General features: G+C 38.9%; 1 pseudogene; it reads left to right on the forward strand.

Moving 5' to 3' along the window:
- The first annotated feature begins 1,358 nt into the window (after nucleotides 1–1,358).
- LOC140705130 (U1 spliceosomal RNA) lies at nucleotides 1,359–1,511 on the forward strand (annotated as a pseudogene).
- The last annotated feature ends 4,243 nt before the right edge of the window (nucleotides 1,512–5,754 follow it).

The following is a 5,754-nucleotide window of genomic DNA, read 5'->3' on the forward strand; positions in this document are numbered from 1 at the left end:
ACTCCTTAGCATATTTTACTACCTCTAGTTTAAAAGGAATGCTGTATGCTAGCCTTTTCTGCTTTGCACTGGTAGAATGAGTTCCCATACTCTGCAAGAAAAATGTGCCCCTTATTCATCACATCTACTGCCTGCTTCCTTTTACAAATATAATCTCAAAGCAGCACAGAATCATAGAATAATGGAGTTGGAAGGGGCCTATAAGGCCATCAATTCCAACCCCTGGTTCAATGCAGGAATCCAAATCAGAGCAGATCTGACAGATGGTTGTCCAATTTTAGACTACAATAGGATAAAATACAGTAGCTGGGAATCACAATGAAAAGATAAAATCTACCAGCAATATTGTAGAACAACAATGATTAAGAAAAACCAATAAAAACAGGGGGAGTGACACCATGCAGCTTTTGTTAACACAAAAATACTACTAAAATTTCTATTTCCAGTTGTGTGTGTGTACATGTGAAATGATATTTATGAAATGTTGGGTTCTTAAACCAATTTTCAAGATTTCATTTACTTGAACATATTCAGATCTGTGATTCAGATCTGCCCTCTGCAATTCAAATTGCCTTGCTCCTGATGAGTCCATAAAAACTGGACTCAGCTAATGTGGCAAGCTAATACACCAAATAAAACCTGTAGCCCTAGTGGTAATATATTAAGGAAAGGAGTGTTAGGTCCCTTTTTGGTTTCCCTTTTGAACTTTATTCTGCATGTGCTCAGTGCCTTTTTAATCATTCTGTGCTTCAGAATGAAATTTGGCTAACAATATACATTAGCCTCCCCCCCCCCCCCCGTCTCTTAATGTTTTAAATATCTGCAAAATTACTTCTATTTAGGCCTAATTTATGATGAAGTGATGCAGCTTCCTGCAAAGCTCTGAACTACAGAGAGCTATTCTAGCAGGCTCTCAGTAGTAACTTTATCTTCCCCTCACCATTCTCAGGCCTGTTTTAACTTACTGCCAATTTTAGAAGCTTTTGTTTCTGTCCTCTCTCCCTCTCCCTCTCCCTCTCTGCTTCTCAAAATGTCTGGCTAGTCACATGGTCTAACTTCTCTGCAGAAGGTGAAGGGAAAGAGACTCCTCCTTCCTGCTTTGCTTCTCCAATAGAGAAGCCTACTGGGTGATGCAAGCAGGCAGATATGCTAATATCTGTGCACTGGAGGATTGTGGGAGGAACATCTAGCCCCTGATGGGGGTCCTGTGGGGCACCCCAAAACACTGAGTAGCTCTCCTGGCCTCTTTCAGGACTGGGGCTGTGCAGCACTGTTTTGATCAGGAGGTACAGCCGGCGGTCACCATGCCTTTGGGGGATAGTGCACACAAAGGGCCAGGAGGCTTAGGGGTCATTCAAACTCAGACCTGGCAGGGGAGATACCATTGTTGTAAAAGTGGTTTTCCCAGGGTAAGGCTCATCTATTGCACTTCGGATGAGCTGACCCCTGTGATTTCCCCAAATGTGGGAAAATCAACTGCCTAAGTGGGAGACTGTGTTTGTGGTTTCCCTTGGTCTTTCTAGAACCACCCTTTGGTCCTTGGCTATTTTCACTGCTTGCTGCCATAGGCCTGTTTGCCTTGCTGGTTTTCCAAGTGGGCTGCAGGAAGCAGATCCTGGAAAGCTAGCAGTGCAGAATGGTGAGGTCCAAACAGAAAGCAGTCTCTGCTGCCAGTTCAGAGGCCTCCCAGCATGGCAGTGGGAGGCTTTTGGGTGGTGGTGGCTGAGCCCTGGGTTACTGCATTCACTCCATAAGATGCATGTACTTTCCCTCCCACCTTTTTGGAGAGAAAAAGTGCGTCTTATGGAGCGAAAAATACGGTAACTTGTAAACCGCCCAGAGAGTCATTGAAGCACTATGGGATGGTATATAATCAGCACACTTTTAAAGAATATGGTGGGAGCTTTGCTTGTACCCTGGAGATTGAGCAGGATGTTGATGACACTGAGATTCCCCCAACCCCACCCCAAATCCCAGGTCAGAATGCTTTATTTTCCCTATATTCATGGTCTCTCTTTGTCTAGACAAAAACAAACACTTGAAATACTTTGAACTATTTGGATACATATTGAATTGAGCAGGCTACAAACTGGCTTGAAGCAAATTGATTATGTTTGATAAGACAATTAATTCTGACTGAATTGAAGTGGGAGGCATTCACATACCCTTAGTTATTTTATTATGTCTGGATATCAGAGTATGGACTACGGATTCGTTGTGCCATCTGGATTTATGCCTGATTTATTTTAGCTTGCTGTCGTCTGCTTTTTTCTCTGCTTGATAGTGTTATTTTGTTGTCTGTCATATGTACAGTGCCCAGAATAGTGCTGTGCACTAAGGGGTGGTATATATTAAATACCAAAAATCCAGTAATATCCCTTAGAATTTTTTTTAATTTATTCATTACATCTACACTCTGCCAATCTAGTGCCGGGGCTACCCATCCCTTCTCATAGAGCATAAATAGTGGGATGCAGAACCACATCAAACCCCAAATGTCTAAAGAAAAAGAAACCTGGGTGGCAAAAAAAAATGACATCCTCTGGCAGAACAGATTCACACTAGATGTTTCTCCTCTACTCTGTGGTACTCTGAGCCCAATCTCACAGAATGCACAGGATTTTTTTTCCCAGGGACAAAACAGGTGAAAATATTTTCTACTGTAGAAGATGCAGCCCTATATTTTTATCTTGTCACTGCCATATTTTCATCCTCTCTAAGATTCAACTGAGGGTGCCAATACATTGAAAACTACTTCCCAATGTTCTCTGAAGTTGGCATGGGTGAATTCAAAGTATTTTTCAATTTTCACATGATGTAATGGTTAATGCGAACCAGCCTGTCCTTTTTCCTATCCAATCCACACTTCCCCCTGCTGCTGGCAGGGGTTTTACTTTTTTTTCTAACTTCAATGATTTGAATGGTGTTCTGCCTGTGTGATCATTTATTGTGTTCCACAAAAGGGTGTAATTTTGGGTAATTTTCTAGTGCTTTGGCCATGATGTTTTGGGACAGTGGGAATGCTAGATCCCCAGAATGCAGGCCAGCAGGGCAAATCACGGAAGCCTATTCTAGTTTATAACTGACAAAAATATTTTAGGTCCATCATAACAGTCATTATTTCACTAAATGGTTAATTCCAGAATGAAACTAACTACAAACATTGTATAGCATTTCAAAATTCATCTGGATATATTAAGTACAAGTATTTTCTTTCTTTCAATAAGTCTAGGCAACTCCACCTTGTCTGTTTTCTAGCTTTACTAATCTACATTGTTTCATATTGTAAATCGTAAAAGGGCAAGTCCAAAATATATTGAAGAGAGTCATAGAGTTGTGAGGAAAACTGTATAAATAAATATTTCAAAAGTCTTACAGTTATGTAAAACTACAGGCACATTAATTAAACAAAGTCTCATAACTATGAAATGTTGCAGGCATTCAAATATGGTTCAATTCTATTTAGAATGAAATTCATATAGAATAATGGAGGTTACAACCCAGAAGGGCAGAATACATTCTTCATTAAAAAAACTAAAATATTATAAACTTCAAAAGCTGCAAAAGTTTTCTTACAAATGCATGAAGAAATATTGAAGTTCTCATAAAGAAAAAAAATAGTTTGTTGATAATCCAGTGCTACACGTCTGTTTATAATATGTGTTCTGTTATTTGATGTCTTGCAGATGATTCTTCTTCCAATTCTTCATTGCTGATTAAAGCAGGAGAAACAATGCGTATTTATATTCTAATTTTTTTAAAAAATTAACTTGCTAGGAAGTCATGGTTACCCTCTCCACTTCATAATGATGGTTGCTTACTTTCCCTGCCTGTTTCTGCTTATAAGTAGAAGGATAAACAAGTTATATGTCGTCACTGTCACTTCTAAATGACTATGTGTATTTTCATTAATTTCCTATCAAATATCAGTGTTTACTATTTTCATATCTCTTGCCAAAGAATTGTTATGCTCAGTGATGTTGCTTTTGCTGGAGATTATTGTAGTAAACATTTCCATGACACAAGTTTAGAAGTGTTATACTTTTAGAGAGGTTTTAGGGTGATTTTCTATATGCCTCATATTTTATTTTATTTATTGGACTTATACCCTGCTTATTTAGTGGCAAACCACTACTCTAGGCAGCTGCAAAGGAAAGAAACACAGGTGCACAGTACAGCAATTAAAAACAAAAAACATACAGAAACAAAACCCACCTGAAAACTCCATTGTCTAAATTGTTCTAACACGCAAACACACAAGGTATCAAATTCTGACAGAAACACCCACCCACTGTTATTTAAACTGTCCTTCCTTCTTGGATAATCCCACTTCAAAGATTAGATAAATGCCCCCACATGTTTGTATTAGAGTTCTTTGTCTGTCATACTTTCTCCCTCTTAAATGGCACCTTCTTATTTGTATAGATCCCTTTTTTTCCTGCTAAAGGCAGAACTCCTTTGTGGCTGACCAGCCACATCTTTACTGCTGTCACTATATTTTGAAAGTTCATGGCGAACTCAGTACAGTGCATTTACAGTCACTACACCCAGAAAGGGATGAATAGCAAGCCTATCAGATAAAGGGCATGACATTCATAATCCTCAAGAAGATTATTTGCTGGAAGAACAATATTATCCTGCAAGTGCATTCTCAAAATGTGTCCATATGTTACTTTTCCCCCGATTTTCCAATCACTGTTATTGTTGTTGGGTCAAGGGGTGACCAAAATGTCTAACCTTCAGTGACATAGTACAGATTTTAAGTAGTGACCTTGAAATGAGGACAGAGAATTAAAAAGAAACACAACTTTTTATTCCAAATCCATAGATGCACTGTGACACATTTTTGAAAAATTGAAGATGTTTTATTTTGCCTTTAGCTTTTTCACACCACATTTCCTCTCAGTTTGGATCAGCAGATATCTTCAGGGGGAAGAAGGAAACTAGACTTAAAAATAGATTGTTAAGGAAGATGGGCCATCATCCTGAGTGGCACTTGAATCTTCAGTCCTGGTTGCAACACACCTTGCCAAATAAGGGTTCTTCTTCACTGCTATTCTATATAATACTGGAGGCCATTCATGTATAAAACAATAATTTCAGCAGGCATTCAGTGGATTCCCTGCAAACATTTTTACTGATTTTTCAAGAAGCTCCCGTGGCTGGAAAGGGGACACTTATAGCAGCTGGAAAAATGTTCACAATATGTCCTGCACTCATTTGAAAAGTTCAAGTGTGCAAAGACCTGTAGCTTTCACTTTGATTCAGTGTTTAGCCACAGAGTGGTCATGTTATTAATATATGTTTGACTTACTACAAACGTTTGAGATTTTGGTATACATAAAGTGATAACTATGTACATTTTTTAAAACATCAAGCTCTCTTCTGGATGTAACTGCTAAGTTCTGAAAGATTGAAGTTTTGTTTACTTCCCCCGTTTGTGTGATCTTGAGGTTATCATCATTAAGTTACACTGTGTACCATGTGACCATTTTAGGAGAATAACAAATAGGGATGGATTTTTAAAAACATTTTGGACTGCAAATACTGTCTCATAATTCTCAATTCTAGACACAAACACCTGAATGTAACGCACTAGGGAGAAAGGCCTCATATGGAAGGATCTGAGAATTAACTAGGCCTAGCTCCACCCAAACTTCCTGTCCCTGCTCCTTTGCTAGCTGGGTGCTTGCTTTCTGAGAAGAAGGCTTGAGTGACGTTTGGCCTAGCTCAGCCTTGAAGTTTTTAAATTTA

Source organism: Pogona vitticeps, chromosome 2 (genome assembly GCF_051106095.1).
Source record: "Pogona vitticeps strain Pit_001003342236 chromosome 2, PviZW2.1, whole genome shotgun sequence".
NCBI classification, from domain to species: domain Eukaryota; kingdom Metazoa; phylum Chordata; class Lepidosauria; order Squamata; family Agamidae; genus Pogona; species Pogona vitticeps.